This window comes from Pseudochaenichthys georgianus, chromosome 22 (genome assembly GCF_902827115.2).
Source record: "Pseudochaenichthys georgianus chromosome 22, fPseGeo1.2, whole genome shotgun sequence".
Lineage (NCBI taxonomy): Eukaryota > Metazoa > Chordata > Actinopteri > Perciformes > Channichthyidae > Pseudochaenichthys > Pseudochaenichthys georgianus.
This window is the reverse complement of record NC_047524.1, coordinates 33,370,816-33,392,112: the sequence shown is the minus strand read 5'-3', so window position 1 is coordinate 33,392,112 and position 21,297 is coordinate 33,370,816.

Here is a 21,297-nt window from a genome sequence, read left to right as displayed (position 1 = left end):
ACCCCCCTGTGTCCGGATAGGTTTAAAATGTAAAGGTCCAGGCAAACCTCTGCCCATGCTACCATCTTCTCGATCAATCAACATAGGTTGCTGTGTATGTTTTTGGCGGCGGGAGATAAACAAAGAGAAACAGAGCGTACGAGAGAGTAATACTAAAGAAGAGTCATGTTGCCAGCGTAAGAGAAATAAATACAACACGAGATATATAGATACAGTCACACACACACAAATACACATACATACATATACACACACACACACACACACATCCCAAGACAAATTCAAACCAACAAGTCAAAATGGCGTTACACTACGGAAGAAGCCGTAGAATTTATTTTGTCTGGCGGACCGCTTAGCGATGCAGCGGTGGATTCCTCAGATTCTGAAGCTGACAGATGGCGTGATGAAGAGGAGTATGATCACGGGATTGATCCCTTCGAAGATAAAAAGTGAGTAACTTTGCTTATTTCTTATTGTTTGTGTTGCATTTATCGGTTGCTATTTCTGTATAATGCTGGGAAAAAAAATGAGTCCTAAGACTTTTTATAATGGATGGCATTTTCCGTAATTATGTCAGAAAGTGAAGTCCTGAGCTCAAGATTCACTATCAATAGAGGCTACTATTTATTTCAGTAAAAAAACGTCAAGCAATACCTTTCATTTATTGGCTCATTCAGCTTGCCCTCTTTGGTTGTTTGCTATAAGGTCTAATGTTATTATATTCATTGCATTACAATTCAGTTACAGAGTCCATCAACTAGTAATGTTAGCAGAGGGATAAAGTGTGAATCAAATAAAAAGTTGAGACTGTGTTTAGAAAATAGATAGGATGACACTGGAGAAATAAAAGCAATAAAGGAAATAAAATAAATTCAGACATTTATATCTGTATATTTTCCTCGCTTTTATTTTAGTCCAGAGGATGAGAGATCGGATGCACAAGCCACTGTCCCCATCAGTAGGCCTCCTTCAAACCGAGAGGGAAAAGAATGTGGCCAGGAGGGTGCAGCATCCAGAAAAAAGGCCAAACCAATGCCAGCCCCCTGACAGTGAAAGGGAGAGGAAGAGGAAAAGGGAAAAAAACATCTCTGAGCCCAGAAGAGCCAGGAGCTGTTTGGAACGGACCTGAGGTGCCAGATACTGCCCAACAACTACCACCCTTTTGCCCGAAAAGAGCCCCTGGAGTCCAAGGTTTTGTTGGTGTGCAGTATACTCCTGCACAAATATTTAGAAATGTTTTTAACAACCAAGCTGTAAATATCATCTGCAAGAACACAAACAAAAATGATGAAAAGGAGCAGGCTAAGGGGAAAAAGTTTGTTTGGGAAGAGCTAAAGCCGGTAAAATTCCTCATGTATGTCGGCCTTATGATGTTCATGGCACTTCTAAAACTGCCAAAAGTAAGAGACTACTGGAGGAAGGGATCACACCTAAGTGTTCTCTTTCCTGCTTCTGTCATGACAAGAGACAGGTTCATGGCAATCAGCAGAGCTGTACACCTGAGCGACCCAGACCATGATTTGCCAAATGACCGGAAAAAGGACACCCCAGAGTACGATCCACTCCATCGCCTAAAACCACTTCAAGCCACCATGAACGAGGCATGCAAGGCAATGTGGCAGCCTAGGAAATACATTTCAATTGATGAACGGATGGTGGCCACAAAAGCCAAAATTGGACTGAGGCAGTACATCAGGGGTAGGCAAGTAAGTTTGGCCGTGGGCCAATTTTTTGCTGAGCCGCAAGATGGCGGGCCAGAACATAATCAAAGCCTAATTCAAGGAATTGATGTTGGTAAGAGGGCGCAGCGCCCCTGTTCCCCGGTTCAGAAAAAACTCTGATATTGCTGATAACCCTCCCCATCAACACTCTGATGCGCAGTCAGATCCGCTGATTGATTCAAGATATAGGCGCCCAATCCAGAGCCTCTGGCTAGACCTGCCCAAAGGGAGGCCCATTTCAGTCCCAAAGCCAGGGCTATTATCTGTATTTTAACAGACTTATCTTTTAAATTGAGGTGTATTTATTGTTCTCTTCAAATTTTATATTTCTGTGAAATGTTAGGGAGGATGGTCCTCCCTTTCGAGCCTCCACTGAGTAAAGTAGAGTTATTAACTAGGTAGCAGTGTTATTTAACATTTTATTCTGATAAGTATTGTCAAGTTCTCTGGGTTTTTGGCATTTATTTGAGTGTTTGCCCACATTTGAGAGGCTTGAGGGGCAACAGAGGACGCATGGACAACTGGAATCCTTTTTCCTTTTCTTTATTTAAACTTTTCAAGGACACATTAGGATACTTTCAGGTTGAAAACCTTTAAAAAAATACCAAAGGACAAAATAAATCAATTACAGCAGTGTTGCTTTACAATTTAATATATTATAACCTAAATGAATCAGTAACCAAGTATTTTACTCAAACTCAATGTATTTAATAGTTAAATAAGTACTTTAATTGACCTGGTTCCCCCCAATTTGCCATATGTGACCCGCTCTATCGAAATCAGTCGAAAGTCGCAACGGCTCATTTCAAAATAAACGTGGATTTGCGTAAAAAAATAGTTTTTTCGGGGTTCGGATGTTTTGTTTGATTTTAAATAAACAAAGTCTTGGCTTTCAGAATATGGAACTTTTATTTCCAAAATAACACGATAAATACATGTTTGAAGCTTGTAAAGGGAAGATGACAGCTCTCACTCGCCACTCTGCTCTTCCACAGCGCCGCTTCCCCTCCCTCCGCTGACATTATGAATGTCAGCGGATATTTCGGGACAGAATTTATTTTACCGGACACATTTGAAACTTACCGGTCATCTTTCAATAATAATAATAAGAATGGTGTAGCAGAGTTTCCGTTAGCAGGTAATCACCGGACTAAGATAAGATATGCTGATGTTTAAAACTCAGTTAATGGGGCTCATTTTTATATTGCTTCAGTTTATAATCGTTACAGATCGAAAAGTTCAGATTCATTTTTCAATAAATGATTCCACAAACAACAAACAACATAATTATTCAATTCAAATAAACTACTTGTAGTAGATGAAGTACATTATTCAAAAGTTTACAACTTTGAATAATAACACGGGCTAACATGCTCCCCATCTGCACACTGCCGTGGCATGTTACGTTTCTAAGGTAAGCGGACATTAAACTATTCAGCAAAACTATAAATAATAATCTAAGTTATTGAGTTTTTAGCATAATACTTCAGAATCTTAAAATCCCTTAACGTTTGTATGCAATTGTGCTAAATTCAACACTGGAATCAAGCAAATATTAATATGTTTGCATGACATTAGTTATTTATATTTTGATATCACTTAACTATATGTTTAATACATTTAAGTCAAGCTAAGGTACATGTGATGGGAGCTAGTTAGTGCTCTTACCTGTGAGGCCTCCTCCAAACAGCATAATAACCAGACTGTATCATTAAATCTAAGAACCAGTTCTAGATCCTTGACTTTAGACAAAGAATTCAAAAGACAACATGTATTTAAAGACCGATCTTTATTTGAATGTGCCTCTTAACCTGAGATATTAGTTATACAGTAATAGTATTGACAATCTAAAAAAACTGAGCAACTCAACAGTCAACTTTATATTTCTTATTGTCTAAAGCATTTATTATTTTCATTTTCCCCCTCTCATATTCAGTGTGGACGGATTGAGACAGCGTGGTGTCCAGAGAGCTGCAGAGACTTCAGGGAAAAACCTCCGTGTGATGGACGTCCTGTCTGTTGGTTTGGAGAGGACTGAGGGTCTTTCCTCAGCGAGGAGGACCAGGCCTGATGGAGGAGCCCATGCTGGGCAAAGCTGATACCAACTGCACAGGCCTAGTCTGTCACTTTATTTGACTAAATGTGTTTACTTATACATTTAATAGGTGTACACCTTCTGTCCATATGTGCTTTTTATTTAAAGAAAAATGTGATTAACTTTTGGTTCACATTTCAATAAATTGTATTTGTATTTGCACTCCTTTTGTCCATTATTCTTACTGAAAATGTTAGATTACACATTCACATCTGACTGAAGATTGACCTCATTTATTTGTGACGTTGCAAACTCTGCAGTACAAGGCACAAGCAATGTGAAGCTCATAAAGTGAGGCAAATAGAAATAATCAGCTGATGGAGTGTAGATGTGGAAATAGCTGCATTCGATCAGCTGACTGTGTTTTCACAATAAAAGTAGTTTATTAGTGAATGTCCTGTACTGGTCTTAAAATCTCATAACATCAGCTTTTAATGTTCCTCTTGGATGTTCTTCTTGACCCTCAGAGAAGGAGAAAATGTTGTGTCTTTCAGGCATGTCCTTTCCTAACAAATATTACAGGAAACATAACACATATTATTGCAGAACAAGTGTGTTATTTATGAAAGCGGTGTGTTTGTGTGTTTAGGGGCTGTAGATATACTTATTTTGTAATTGTAATGTTTTTTTTTTATTTCAACAGAGCTACAAAGACAATCAGATGATGAATGAACAGTATGAAGTTCATCAACATTGAAATATATGTTATTATCAAAATAATATTTAACTGTTATCAAAACGTAGTGCAACTGTAGAAGCTTGCTCTGTTGTCTCACTGAAAGAATCACTTTTACCACGTTTTTTCAGACAATATTGAGAGATAAATAGTAGCAGTTCTCACTACGTGTTAAATATCTTTGCCTTTAATACATTAAATTAGAAAGCTGACAAAGTAAGTCATATTGCTAAATATCTAAAAATGTAACTTTTTGCATGGAGAAAACCCTCAACTTAACTGATGTGTAGGTGATCTAGTATTTAGTATTGTTTAATGGAATACATATCAGTGTATTAACCTGTTAAACCCCGAGCCTGTTTTTCAGGTTTCAGGCTCGAAAATGACATTCCCAGAACAAATTACTATAACTTCACTTCTAAAAGGTTTATATGAATAATTGTTGTTATCAAAGCAAGGTTACATCTGTGAGTTGGATGTAGAAGTGTCATAATCAATATAGATTTTTCTGTGTCAGAGTAAATTCAGATGGAACATAGCAAAACAATGTAAATTCCTGTCTCCGCCTAAAGAAAACCCATTACTTATCGTGAAGACCAACCTTGAATGATGGGTTAGTAGCCTAAAAGCTTTAGGAATCCAAAGTATAACATATAATAAGTACCATGTATTAATATTGAGGCAAAACAAGTGACATTTGACCTTTTTAGAGAGGTTTATGAAAATAAAGTCCAGGCGGAATAAGCTTTGGGCACATTTGGGCACATTTGGTTCCATCAGTGCCATTTGACCTTTTTCAGGTACCAGACTATACAAATTATTGTATTACATTGAATCATCACTATAGGTATTCATTCCACCCAAAAAAAAAAAAAAATTCTTTAAAAAAAAAAAATGTTACAAATATTTGTGTGTGTGTGAGTGTGTGTAGGTGTGTGTAAGTGTAGGTGTGTGTAGGTGTAGGTGTAGGTGTGTGTGTGTGTGTGTGTGTGTGTGTGTGTGTGTGTGTGTGTGTGTGTGTGTGTGTGTGTGTGTGTGTGTGTGTGTGTGTGTGTGTGTGTGTGTGTGTGTGTGTGTGTGTGTGTGTGTGTGTGTGTGTGTGTGTGTGTGTGTGTGTTGTGTGTGTGTGTGTGTGTGTGTGTGTGTGTGTCGTGTAGCTGTGTGGGTATGTGTAGGTGTGTAAGTGTAGCTGTGTGGGTATGTGTAGGTGTGTATGTGTAAGTGTAGCTGTGTGTGTATGTAACTGTACGAACGCATTATACAATAAAACTACACTGTAGGTCATTGTGTGTTGTGTACTTGCACAATAAAAAAAAACGGAAACATAGGTAACATTTCACTCCAACTGGGGCAGATTTATTTCAAACATTTTACCAACACACTATAGGCATGTAAAAACAAACATTTTACCAACGTACTATACAATAAAACCACACTGTAGGTTTGTAAAAACAACAAATATTTTACCAACACACTATACAATAAAATCACACTAGGTATATAAAAACAACACGTTTTTTTTTTTAAATAAACACTCGCAAAATGTTCTACCTACCTGAACTTTATACCTACCTGAATGTTCCCGTATTTAGGTCGTGCCACTCCCTGAAACAGTTCTTCTTGACAGTGAAGCACAGAGGGACCTGGCACTTCCTGCAGTACACAGGTGTCTTCACCCTTTTGAGTCCAGCATCTAGGCTCCTCCTGCAGTTCTTCCTGACCTTGGTGACATCTTCCCCATAATACTCGGGCATGCATGTGAGTGGTGGAGGAGGGGGTGGTGGAGGTGCAGGGCCTTCAGCAAACTCCAACAATTCTGCAGCAAGCTGCTCCCTGAAAGTCTTCTGGGTGTGTGGCTTTGTCCTGCTGGGGTCACACCTCATCTAACAAATGTGGAAAAAAAAGAGATTAGATGAATTCACTGGCTTATACTTATAGGATAATATTGGACTATAAATGAATAATATTACACCAAATACACATGTATATAAAGTAAACACATGTATATTCATTCACTGGCCATTCATTTAGAAAATGTAACTCCAAAAAGACAAGTAACACGATTTAGCATTTTGCCTAATCATTCCTGTAGCTTCTTGGCTAAGCTAACACTGTGATGCAGTTCCACCAAACACATAAGTAATATATAAAAAGGATAATATTGGACTATAAATGAATAATATTACACCAAATAAATAAGTAAACACATATATATATTCATTCACTGGCCATTCATTTAGAACATGTAACTCCAAAAAGACAAGTAACACTATTTAGCATGTTGGCGAATCATTCCTGTTGGCTAAGCTAACACTGTGATGCAGTTCCACCAAACACAAAAGTAATATATAAAAAGGATAATATTGGACAATAAATGAATAATATTACACCAAATAAATAAGTAAACACATATATATATATATATATTCATTCACTGGCCATTCATTTAGAAAATGTAACTCCAAAAAGACAAGTAACATTATTTAGCATTTTGCCTAATCATTCCTGTAGCTTCTTGGCTAAGCTAGCACTGTGACGCAGTTCCGCCAAATGCATAAGTAATATATAAAAACAGAGAGATTACATACCTTTCCCATGGTGGAAGTTCAACATCCGAGTCACTACTGTCCGGATCCAGGTCTGGCTGGAGGAGATCTTCATCATCCGACGAAGAGTCATCTGGTATAATCATAGCTATCGTCAGCTAGCATCTCTAGCACCTGCTCTGTGGTGAAGCTCTCCCTTCTGGCTGCGTAATGCGTAATGGAGCCGGAGCGGGCGTAGTTTATACTACGCGGGATCATATCTTTGGAACCCAGTGGTCGATTTGGGTGATTGACACCTTTTCTGAACCGTTAGAGCCAATAGAATCGAGTGACAGTTAGTAAGTCCCGCTAAACACTTACATCAAGTAGAGAGAGGTTTGCGTAAACAGCACGTGAGACAGCATTAGCTCGGGACTGCGAAACTTTATACCTACTCTGCTGCCATGAATGTAATGATAGATTATCAGGAACAATTCTAAAGTGACTAAGACACATTGAATTAACCTTAAACATCGTTTTTATTCCCTTGAACAAGAGCTTTGATCACAAAACAGCAACGGTAAGACATAATTATTGTTATGGTTTTGAAAACTGTTGTTTTTTTTCTTCTCTGTTCTGACTGCTAGCTCAGTGAGTTTGTGTCCTCCAGTGATGATACTTATAACAAAAATAATCTGTGGAGTATCAGCTTTCAGATGATATGTAGTTTGTGCACAAAATATTAAGTTTTAAAGATCGTTTTTGCTAGTTATCACCGGAAGTAGCATCTGCCCGTTTTAGCTAAGGGATAATGCTAATGCTTCTTGTAAGACTTGTGTTTTGTTTCGGTAAAAATGGTTCGTATTGTCAGTTAGCTGAGATTCTTCTCGTTAATCTGGTACAACACATTAATAGGTTTTTAAATATTAAGATGCCCTGAGACACAGTGTTGGTGGGGACCTTCGGGCTTAACAGGTTAAAGTCAATACTTCATTCATTTAAACCAATATCTTTCTTGATTCTTTGTACAGTATGAAAAAAAGAGTCTTTGTACCTGAGCTGAAGTTCACTGCTGTGAGGAGTCCAGTTCTGTCTCTCACTCTCTGGTCCAGCCTGTCTGCATCACCTTAAACAAACAGATATATATATATATATATATATATATATATGTAAAGTACCATGTGTACAAACAATATAACTAATTATCTTCTGTTGAACATGTTGGATTGTGTATTGTCCGAGTCAGGGTCCTTTTTATTGTACTGTAACTTTGGAAGTTGTGTTACCAATGCTTACTGTTTATTTGATACCCATGTGGTAATGCAATTAATAAAAACAACAAGGTTTGGGTTCGTTCTTCAGATGACTGTGATGTTAACGTATATATAATAATGAACTCCAGCTCAACCAACCATATTGTAATATCTAAGTAATCATCTTGAAATATGACATTAATAATTGTAATATACACACATCTTATTGTGAGGTTGATTTCATATACACTACTTCGACGTTAGCTTGTCTACATTCAGCATAGCCAATTTAAATTAACCTTAGCGATGCATACAGTTCCTACCTACATAATAGAATATCTCTCTAATGGCGCATTTCCACTGCAGCGGGGTAGCCCCGTTTAAGCGTCCCGAAGGTATTACAATTGAGCAATTTCTACTACATGTATTATGTATTTATCATGTATTCTTAATACTATTACAAAATAAACATGTAATAATGTTTTAGAGGAGGACCTCAAGCTAGCAAACTCAATTTATTGCTTTAAATCTCTTAAAACTAACTTATCTTATGGGCTTTTTCCTAACTGATGGTGTTTGTTATTGCTTTATCAATTCATGTATGTTTATATCTTCTCTAAATCAAGATTATGTGAATCTGATTTTTTTCTGTTGGGTGCAATTCATTATCAACAAGAGATAAGATAAGTCAAAGAAGTACTTTATTGATGGCAGTATAAAAATACAAAAAAAATGTTGTATCAAAAAGGAATGCCATTAAACAATACAAATAAAAAATGTAAAACTGTATTTCAGCGAGCATAAATATACATGGCATTGTAAAAATAAATATAAAATTAACATTTTAAAGAAAATAAATAAACAAGGAAGTACAAATGTTGCATTTAAAAATGAACTAGATACAAAATATATAATATGTACAATAACTATTAAGGTTATTTGAAGTATCACGGAGGAGACGGGCCACGTCGGCTGCCCAGTCCCCCTAGCACCTCGCCAAGAGTGCGCAGGAAGGCTAGGTTTAAGGTCTCTGCTTGAGCGGCCTCCTCCCTTCTCAAGGCCGCATCCAACTCCCATCTCCGCTCAGCAGACGCTTTAGCCCAGTCCAAGTGCCGTTCCTGCTGGGCCATGTGCTGTTCATGGTGCCGTTCCTGCTGGGCCCGATCCTCTCCTCCTCGTTTCCTCTTGCGTGGGTGACAATAAGATAATAATTAGCAATAAGGAAAAAACACAGGACAGGTATAGGTCACACGAGGATATAAGAATAACATGTATAAACAGAACAACAGTAAGGTGAACTAAAGAAAGTTCTGGCCCTAGATGTTTACAATGATTGTGAAAGTGAATTACATTATGTCCAGCCTGTTGATAATGAATATAAATATATGTATATGATAGGATGTCACACACAACTGTACTAGCTGCTTACTAGCTAAGACTTTACTTGTAACAGAGCATTTCCACACAGTGGTATAGCTTATTTTAATTACTGTTGATGGATGATCCAAGGTTTAAAAAAACAAAAGACAATTCCAGTCGTTTTGACATTTCTATTTCTTACCTAGAACCACACGCTGCGGTGTCGTGATGGCACTCTGTGTTGGTGGTTGAGTTGGTGTCGATTCTTCGGCTGGGGTCCGTTCTGGATTCGATGACAATGTGGACGGAACACTGCCATCAACCGTTGTTCGGGAATGTTCCTCCTCACGAGTCCCAATGTAATCATCTAGAACAGCAAAATGACTTGTTAATTCCACAAACTACTGCAGCACAATACTAAATAGCAACAACAACTATAGAAAAGAAAAACTGAATGTAAACAATGGCACATGTTAGCAAACAATAGCTCTAGCTAAGGCTATCTGCCTAGGCTATCTGCCTTAGCTAGCTATGTAGCTCTTCGGGGCTCCATAAAAGCATGGGTTGTCGAACATTAATGTAAGGATAAAATAGACTTCTTTGTTAGAAGTGAGCATACCTTGCAGGGACTCCAGTAAAGCCGTTGCAGAGTCCAGGCCTCCCTCCCTCCCAAAGTTGGCCGGTCTATGGCCGTAAATCTGGTCCTACAAGTCGAACCACTTCCATTGTTTGCGACCCGCACCACTCGTGTTGTTGTTGTCCTTTATTATGCGATATTCACTCTTCATATTTTTCAGTTTTTCCCTACACTGCAGGAAAGTCCTCGAAAATCCGCGTTCAGACATCTGTGCAGAGACATCCTGGAACACTTTTACATTTCGCGTTGTTCCGTCGAGCTCCCGCTGGATTTTATCATCCCCAATGAGATGAAGGACCGTCATCACCTCCTCGGTCGACCACGGTGTGCTTTTCTTAAAAAATGTAGCCATTTTTGTAGCTCCTCCATTTACAAAATGCTGTTTATAAAAATGCTGCAAGCTTGCTTCTAAATATATATGCGACGCTAGGGATGAACTCCCGCGCGATCCTGTGACGATTCTCTCTGATCAATCAGCAGTCGAGAGTGTTGACGTCACAGCCCTGGCCTGGTCTGATAGAACCACGATTGTATGGGGCCGGAAAAAGAGGGAAAAAGTACCCGCTAGCCGGTACTAGGCTATATGGAAAGGCCACCAAAAACTGGCCTGGCCGCTTGAGGACGGTTAAGGACGCTTAAACGGGGCTACCCGCTGCAGTGGAAATGCCGCATAAGTTACAAGGATGACCTTATTTTATCAACCTCCAACAGAAGCCGTTTTTTCTACAGTATTATTATGATTAGCATTGTTAGCACCGATGTAGCTACCACTCGCTTACACACTAAACCAAGCCTTAACATTCATTACGTAGCCGATTAAAATCATTAACACATAAATAAGTACTCGATTTTCACTTACCTCATGCATGCACTGTCTGTTTTAACCGCAGAATGAGTCACAATAGTCCGATATATAAGCATGAAGAACAAACAAACACGGCCGGGGTCAAGTTGTGTTCCCTGGATGAGCTGAGCAGGCAGAGTCCCTGTAGCTTCACGGAGCAGCTAGCAGAGAGACGAGAAGCTAGCAGCAGCAGTCACTTGACAGAGCCATCACTCAATGTGACCACGCCCTAATTTATGCAAAAACCGTTAAGACGTCATATAAATAAAAGGGTCGTGTTAGAAAACAATTCACTCACAGATCCATAATCATGAAGGTGGAACCTAACTATATTCATAATAATATGTATTGCATCCATGGGTAGTGTGGAGGAAACTTCTGTGTAGCAATGCATCTGGAGTCACCGACTCATGAAGGAGACACAGGACGAGCAAGAGTTCTGATGTCAAACACTGAGATTTAATACAAGTATCGGCCGGAGAAATTCACATCACAAGTCACACAGTCAAAGGTTCTGACTGTACCGGTGGGTTGCCTTGTCAATTCTGAATCTCTTCTCATCTTGGCAGACCTTTAATTAGCTTCACTCAGAGTCAACCCCCATATTGGGGAAAGCATCTGTGAACACCTGGGGGGCACTGAATCACATTATCTGACTCGATGGCTCCTATGACCGAGAGTTGACCGGTCATAAAACTGGTAAGGTCAGCCACAGCTGACCGTTCCCATTCCTTAAGACAGATAAGAGACTTCGGCTTGGTCGTAAAACGTCAACAGGCCGAAAGGTCAAATATCTTAGGAGTAAGGAGAATTATTCTTTGACACTTAGGAGTAAAGACAAAATGAATCCCTCACAGGTAGAAACATGTTTTTCTCTGCTGTAAAGTTGGGCATTTTAACATGGGGGTCTATGGAAATTGCTCCTTTCTGCAGCCAGTCCCTATCGGCCAATATATGAACGGCAGTGTGTGGCAATTCCGTATTGGCGTCCCGGCTCTTCTCCAGAGTTTGCCGCTTGGTTTCTACCCCTGGCTCCATACATTTTATTATCGATATAGTTAGATTCCACCTTCATGATTATGGATCTGTGAGTGAATTGTTTTCTAACACGACCCTTTTATTTATATTAGGTCTTAAAATGTTTGCATAAATTAGGGCGTGGTCACATTGAGTGACGGCTCTGTCAAGTGACTGCTGCTGCTAGCTTCTCGTCTCTCTGCTACCTGCTCCGTGAAGCTACAGGGACTCTGCCTGCTCAGCTCATCCAGGGAACACAACTTGAAGCCGGCCGTGGTTGCTTATATATCGGACTATTGTGACTCGCTCTGCGGTTGAAACAGACGGTGCATGAATGCGGTTTTGCGGTAAGTGAAATTCGAGTGCTTTATTTATGTGTTAATGATTTTAATCAGCTACGTAATGAATGTTAAGGCTTGGGTTAGCGAGTGGTAGCTACATCGGTGCTAACGATGCTAATCGTAGCCTCCAAGTTAAATTGATAGACTGTATATATAAAGGTTAGAACGAAATAGACAAGCGTTAAGTGGGATAATGCTGTAGAACAAACGGCTTCTGTTTGAGGTTGATAAAATAAGGTCATCCTTGTAACTTAGAGAGATATTTTATTATGCAGGTAGGAACTGTATGCATCGCTAAGGTTAATTTAAATTGGCTATGCTCAAGTATGTAGACAAGCTAACGTCGAAGTAGTTTGAAATCAGCCTCACAATAAGATGTGTGTATATTACACTTATTAATGTCATATTTCAAGATGATTACTTATATATTACAATATGGTTGGTTGAGCTGGAGCATTATTGAGCTTACACGTTAACGTCACAGTCATCTGAAGAACGAACCCAAACCTTGTTGTTTTTATTAATTGCATTACCAAATTGGTATCAAATAAACAGTAGGCATTGGTAACACAACTTCCAAAGTTACAGTAAAATAAAAAGGACCCTGACTCGGACAATACACAATCCAACATGTTCAACAGAAGAGAATCAGTTATATTGTTTGTACACATGGTACTTTACATATATATATCTGTTGGTTTAAGGTGTCCAGGTGATGCAGACAGGCTGGACCAGAGAGGGAGAGACAGAACTGGACTCCTCACAGCAGTGAACTTCAGCTCAGGTATAAAGACTCTATTTTTCATACTGTACAAAGAATCAAGAAAGATATTGGTTTAAATGAATGAAGTATTGACTTGAATACACTGATATACATTCCATTAAACAATACTAAATACTAGATCACCTACACATAGGGTTGGGTACCGAGAACCGGTTCCGGTTCGGAACCGGTTCCAACATTTCGATTCCAACAACATCATTTAGAAATGTGAATTTCGGTTCCGCTTTTCGATGCCTGAGGAAATGTTTCTCGCTGCTCTCCGTAGCCTACTGCAGTGGTTCCCAAACGGTGTGCCGCGGCACACTGGTGTGCCGTGAGGCAAGTCCGGGTGTGCCGTGGGATTTTGTGACAACCATACGTTATTATTGCAATATACAACTACACAAAAATAATTATTTTTTAATTTACTATATCAGTACTTTGTAGGTTTATATGTACGTATTCTGCGCGACTTGCGCGTCCACATCTCCGCATGCAGTGCTGCATAAACATGGCTGAGTCAGCGATAACTCTCGAGTGGTGGAGGTATGCCCATTATTTTGAGTTCATCCGAAGAATAGACAGGAATGTGACGGTGAGGTGCAAATTGTGTCCAGGCCAGAAGCTGTTATCCACTGCTGTAAACACCACGTCAAACCTCAACAAGCACCTGCAAAGAACACTTGCTAAGGTGGAGCTACCGCACAGCTATTTGTTGTTTGTTTATATCACAGTCTGTTCTTCTTCTCTGTCTTCCGGTTGTTGCCTGTTTTGAATGACGAATACACACTCCCGCCGCCTGCTGGTAAGGAGAGTTATTGTACGCGCTCGGCTGAAGTCTTTGCGGTGTCTGGTTCCAGTGCAACACATGGCCAACACGCAGGAGAACACGCCGACGCAACAGCGTGAGCAGAAATAGACTGCGCAAAATATACAGATAGCAGGAGACAGAGGACAGCCACGGTCAGATAGCAGGAGACAGAGGACAGCCACGGTCAGATAGGAAAACATTCAGGATCTGGATCAGCCTTATGCGACAATGGAAACTGAACTAAAGAGAACATTTGAAACTTTAGCAGTCTGCGTGATCTGCCTGCAGGGAGGGGCGGGCCGGCCCTGCTAGTAAAGTAACGAGTAAAGTAACGAGTTACTTTATGTAGAGAGTAACGAAGTAGTGTAATATATTACTTTTTTTTAAAGTAATATGTAATATATTACTTTTTTTTAGTAACGACCCCATCTCTGCTGAAATGTTACATTTATAATTTGTAGTTCAGGACCATGGACAATGCAGCTTCCTTGCATTGACAGTTATCTGTGCTGAATTTCCTTTGTCTCATGTTTAATGTTGTGACCTGTCTGGTTTAAATGAGTGTGTTGCTGCTTTGATGAAGCCTAATTTGATAACGTTTCAAATTAATTTCTGAAATATTTCGTTAATAAATATTTCATGAGTAATATAGTTGTCTTTTATTTATTTTATTTGGCATTAGTAAATAATTATGCACATTTACAGATATTTTACATGATATGAGTGATAACACGTGTTATAAGGGCTATTTTGCACAATAGGTGTGCCTTGAGATTTTTACTTGTCCTTTGGTGTGCCTTGGGCACAAAAAGTTTGGGAACCACTGGCCTACTGTATGACTGCCGCGAGGCGGGAAATGTAGCGTTGTACCTACACTTCCTACAGCGTAACCTGGGACCAGGGCCGGCCCGTCGCACTGGCGGATGTTCGCCTAGGGCACCAGATCTGTGGAGGCGCTGCGCTGACAGCTCTGGGAGAAAAAAAAAATGGTTTTGACCGTTGGTGCTCATCCTAATTTTCGGCCTTGATGTAACAACATTCATAATTAAGTAAATGTAACACCCTTTTCATCCAAGTTACACTTTTCATTTGCCCTGTACGAAGCAGTAAGTGATAAAAATGGGGGATGTTGGCTTATCTGGCACCCGCAGCTCACAGCCAAAGTGCGAGTGAGCGTGGGAGCGAGAGAGGGAGAAAGGGAGGGTGCACCGGTACCAGCGCTGTTGTTATTAGCATCTGGTGCTAGCTGCTCTAACGGATATTAGAAGAAGATGTTTCTACAATAATGTGGAGGGAGAGTCCTCTCCAGTCAGACTGAGAGGCTGATAACTTCAGCTCAGTGAGGTAAAGGACTCTGAGTGTTTAGATAGTTCACGTCTACAGTAAGTCTAAGTTATCTCAGTGGGTCTCAAACGTTTTGATCACAATTTATGTACATTTCCAAGGCACTCCTTTATAATTATTGGGATAAAACAGGTTTGAAATCATTCCAATGTATACTATAGGACAGTAAACCAGACATATCGTTTTAAACTGGATAGATAAAAAAATATCCATAAATAAAATAGTAAAATAAGATATGAATGAATAACAAAAATAAAATACGTTACATGTATTTGTTATTGGCTATGGTAGGTTATTGGTTATGTTCACATACTTATTTAATTATTAAAATGTAAACCGATCTTTTTCATATGGGTGTTTAGAGTTGTACCCCCTAGATCAGTGCTTCTCAAAGTGTGGTCCGCGGACCACTGGTGGTCCGTGAGCGCCACCTAGTGGTCCGTGAGTATATTGGTAACATTTCACATTTGAAATTAATTAATGAATTAAAGTTTTTCGCACTCTCGCGGTAATATCTCCGCAATGGAGCGAGCTTAAGTTTCACTTTCAAGTGCATGATATAGCCCAGATAAACACCTTCATCACACATGTAGTCACTTGTTTGTACCATTTTCAGGCGATTTGTAAAAAACGATGTGTTTTTGGATATTTGTGGAGTTAGGTGGTCCTCGAGTGTTTTTTTATTGGTTAAGTGGTCCTTGGTATGAAAAAGTTTGAGAAACACTGCCCTAGATCTAGTCTCTAGTAATTCTGCTTAAAGTGCACCAGATTGAAGCATTTTACTTTAAAATGTTCAAACATTTCTTCCCGGTATGCCTGAGAAGGCAGATATGCTTGTTTTTCTCAACAAGAACCGTTTTTAAATGGGGGGGGGGGGTTTCCTTTAAAAGTTGGACTGTTGCACTGTTGTAGCTTCAGTGGTTCTCAGGTTACAGTTACATAGCAGTGAATATAAACAGAATGATTAATGTTAATATTACTGTAAACTAACCTGTGTAAAAGTTTCTCTAATAAATGTAATTTTTTTGGTGGAAGAATCATGTATCATTTGTTTACCCTGCTCCTCAAAGAATCGGAATTGAGAACCGTTAAGAACACGGAATCGAAAAGTAGAATCGGAATCGGAATCAGAATCGTGGAAATTCAAACGATACCCAACCCTACCTACACATCAGTTAAGTTGAGGGTTTTTTCCATGCAAAAAGTTACATTTAGATATTTAGCAATATGACTTTGTCAGCTTTCTAATTTAATGTATTGAAGGCAAAGATATTTAACACATAGTGAGAACTGCTACTATTTATCTCTCAATATTGTCTGTAAAAACGTGGTAAAAGTTATTCTTTCAGTGAGAAAACAGAGCAAGCTTCTACTGTTGCACTACGTGTTGTAACAGTTCAATATTATTTTGATAATAACATATATTTCAATGTTGATGAACTTCATACTGTTCATTCATAATCTGATTGTCTTTGTAGCTCACTGTTGAAATTAAAAGAAAACATTACAATTACAAAATAATTATATCTACAGCCCCTAAACACACAAACACACCTCTTTCATATTAATAACACACTTGTTCTGCAATAATATGTTTTATGTTTCCTGTCATTTTTGTTAGGAAAGGACATGCCTGAAAGACACAACATGTTCTCCTTCTTTGAGGGTCAAGAAGAACATCCAAGAGGAACATTAAAAGCTGATGTTATAAGATTTTAAGACCAGTACATGACCTTCACTAAGAAACTACTTTTATTGTGAAAACAGTCAGCTGATCGAAAACACCTATTTCCACATCTAGACTCCATCAGCTGATTATTTCTATTTGCCTCACTTTATGAGCTTCACATTGCTTGTGCCTTGCTTGTGATTGAGCGGAAGGAGGAACCTATTGCGGTGAGCACGTTGCACGTTGTAACTTCCGGTTGTTGTTGTCATCTCCGGGTATCCCGTGTGCCTGTTCTGTTGCTGATAGCTTATTAACTTAAACTTAATCGATCGTTTTAAAACTCTTGATCCCGGCAACTGCCTGACGTTGTAATCACACGTTACTACAGCTTAAGCACTCACAACTCTCCTTCTCTTAGCGACTGTAACTCCACAGTTGCCTACACTCTTTTCGGGTTTGCTAACGGTAGCTACTTTAGCTTGATAGCTAGCCATGGCTCTTTCCCCACCTTCTGGTGCTATTTCCTGCTCTTCCTGTCTCATGTTTGGTTACTTCCCGGCCTCCCTTACTGGTAAGGATACATGTGTTAAATGTAGTATAGTTGTTAGGTTGGAGGCGGGAATCATAGCCATAGAAGCCCGGCTCCGCATCTTAGAAAGTAACTCAGCTAAAGTAAAGCCCATGTTAGCATGTGCGGACCGGCAAAAGGAAGCTCCTCTTAGCCGTCCCCCGGCAACTCCCGAGCAGCAGGGAGGCTGGGTGACTGTTCAGAAGGGGCATAACGTGAAACCCGCAGGTCCCCACCAACCCGTTCACGTATCTAACAGATATTCCCCACTCAGCGAGACACCCGCTGAGAAGCCAACTCTGGTTATTGGTAGCTCTATTATGAGACACGTGAATTTAGAGACCGAAGCCTCCACAGTCACATGCATTCCGGGGGCCAGAGCGGGCGACGTTGAGGCGCATCTTAAACTGCTGGCTAAAGCTAAACGTAAATACAGTAGGATTGTTATTCACGTCGGTTGTAATGATGTTCGTTTACGCCAATCAGAATGCACCAAACTTAATGTGGAGTCGGTGTGTAGTTATGCTAAAACAATGTCGGACACCGTAATCTTCTCTGGTCCCCTCCCCAATCTGATCAATGATGACATGTATAGCCGCATGTCATCATTTCAGCGCTGGTTGTCTTGGTGGTGCCCAGCAAACAATGTGGGCTTCGTAAATAATTGGACAGCCTTCTGGGGAGAACCTGGTCTGATTAAGAGAGACGGCATTCATCCTACTTTGAAAGGTGCAGATCTCATTTCGGCAAACATTTCAGGGCTTGTGGACGTAATCCATGACAAACTGGAGTTGAGACCAGGAGGCAGAGTCGCAGTCTTACACGCTTCTCTGCGCTCTCTCCTAGGCAGTCACCCATAGGAATCCCGAACCCAATAAAATACCCAATATTAGCGGTGTGTGTGTCTGCCCAAGGACGATTTAAGGTAAAACCTAATAGAGGTGTCATACATAATAACCTAATAAAAGTAAATGTAACAACTACTACAGTGCAACAAAACAGGAAGATTAAATGTGGTCTCTTAAACATAAGATCTCTAGCATCTAAAGCAATATTGGTAAATGATTTAATATCAGATTATAATATTGATATATGCTGTCTCACTGAAACTTGGTTGAGACATGAAGAATATGTCAGCATAAATGAGGCCACTCCACCCAGCCATGTCAACACTCATATTGCTCGAGGCACGGGCCGAGGAGGTGGAGTTGCAGCAATCTTTGACTCAAGTTTACTTATCAATACTAAACCAAATGTAATTATACCTCTTTTGAAAGCCTCGTTTTTAGTCTTACGCATCCGACCTGGAAAAACTTTGCAGCCAATCTTATTTGTTACAGTGTATCGTGCACCAGGTCCTTATTCAGAATTCTTATCAGAATTCTCTGAGTTTTTATCACTTTGGTTCTTAAAACAGACAAAGTAATTATCGTAGGTGACTTTATATTCATGTTGACGATGATAAAATAGCCTTACTGTTGCATTTAACTCTATATTAGATTCTGTTGGTTTCTGTCAGGACACCACCCTGTCTCAATCTGTCCAAACTGAATATGAGAGGGGGGAAAAATTAAAATAATAAATGCTTAGACAATAAGAAATATAAGTTGACTGTTGAGTTGCTCAGTTTTTTAGATTGTCAATACTATTACTGTATAACTAATATATCAGCGTAAGAGGCACATTCAAATAAAGATTGGTCTTTAATTACATTTTGTCTCTTGAATCATTTGTCTAAAGTCAAGGATCTAGAACTGGTACTTAGGACTGGTACGAGGACGAAAACGGTCATTTGCGTTACTGTTTAGTGTCATATAGACCGTTCGGCCACACGAGGACGACAGAATACGGCACTAAACGACTGCGGAAACGATAACGGGTCCCAAGGTGGATAGAACGGCATATGCAATGCTCTGGGGGGTCAAACGGCTCTGTGTGTACGCCCTATACGATAATTTTCTGATAATGATGAGGCAATAGCCCCACCTCTCCCCACCTCTGCTGCTCACCCCCACGTCAAAGTAAACTGTACACTGAATTCAGATTGTTTATCTTTCTCTCAATATGGACATAAACGCGAGTGAAGTCTAATCTGACAGGACGGAGACACCTCTCAAACTACCTAAACTAGTTATTAGGGCTGTCAGTCGATTAAAATATTTAATCGCGATTAATCGCATGATTGACCATGGTTAATCGCGATTAATCGCAAATTAATCGCACATTTTTGATCTGTTCTAAATGTACCTTAGAGGACTATTTTTCAAGTTTGTAATACTCTTATCAACATATAAGTGGACAAATATGCTTTATGCTAATGTTTATTATCATTTGAACACTGACAAATATTCTCATGAATATTAAACACAACAAACTCTGAACATTACAAATATTCGCCTCAATTCAACCTGGAACCTCTCTCATACAATAATACAATACAAAGTGTGTGTGTGTGTGTGTGTGTGTGTGTGTGTGTGTGTGTGTGTGTGTGTGTGGTGGGTGTGTGTGTGTGTGTGTGTGTGTGTGTGTGTGTGTGTGTGTGTGTGTGTGTGTGTGTGTGTGTGTGTGTGTGTGTGTGTGTGTGTGTGTGTGTGTGTGTGTGTGTGTGTGTGTGTGTGTGCAACACGTTCTCACTCCCATCCCGTCACATACTGACGGACGGTCAGGGCCCCTCCCCGTCGCTATATTACGTACAGCAGGGATCACCAACTACATTTGTCCAAGGGCCGAAATGTAACCAATAGACACTATAGCGGGCCAGCGATTTTTATATAGCCCAGAATTGTATAAATAGTATTCAGATTACTTTTGGAATACTTTCTTTTTCCATAACAGATGGGTATGTTTTGGTGCACAGGAGACACTTATTTTACTGTTTTCATGGCTTATCAAGAACTCAAACACAACATCTTGGTGTCATTCTGGACAGCTCTCTCATCTGCACCCACATAAAAAACATCACCCGGACTGCATTCTTTGTACTGTCTTAAAACCTTTCCTTGGAATATGTTATGAATTGTAAGGTGTCCTTGGGTGCTTTGAAAGGCGCCCCTAAATAGAATGAATTATCATTATTATTTATTATCTGAAACGATGTAATAACTTTTTAAACGTTTTCCAGTCACTTGCCCCATGCATTCAGCAGCAGCAGGCCATTCACTTTGATTTCATCCCGTTATGAAATGTCATCATTTCGACAATAAAGAATTGATACATAAACGTTATCTTGCACATTGTATCTAACCATCTCCGTTTCTAACTTTCAATATATTTTAAAAGAGATCTCTCTCTCTCATCTGCGTGCGGGGGCCAGGCCTCACAGACACGCTGCACCTCTCTCTCGCTCACAGACATGCTGCAGCGCTGTGCAGTGTGCACACAGTTCTGCCGGTAATGAATATTACATTTTGTGAGGAAACTTTTCCACCAATAATTCCAATAAGTATTCCAAAATGTATTCACTTCAGGTTTACGAAAGTAACTGTAATCAGATTACTCGTTTTTCAAATGTAACGCCAGCTGAATACAGTTAGCCTACTTGATTTTTGTATTCTGATTACGTAACGCCGTTATGTATTCTGTTACAACCCAACCCTGCTTCTAGGCTACTGTCCCGCAGCTCCAGCCTCTCTGTTGGACTCTGTCGCAGCGGGGCTACTGCTGTAGTGCAGAGC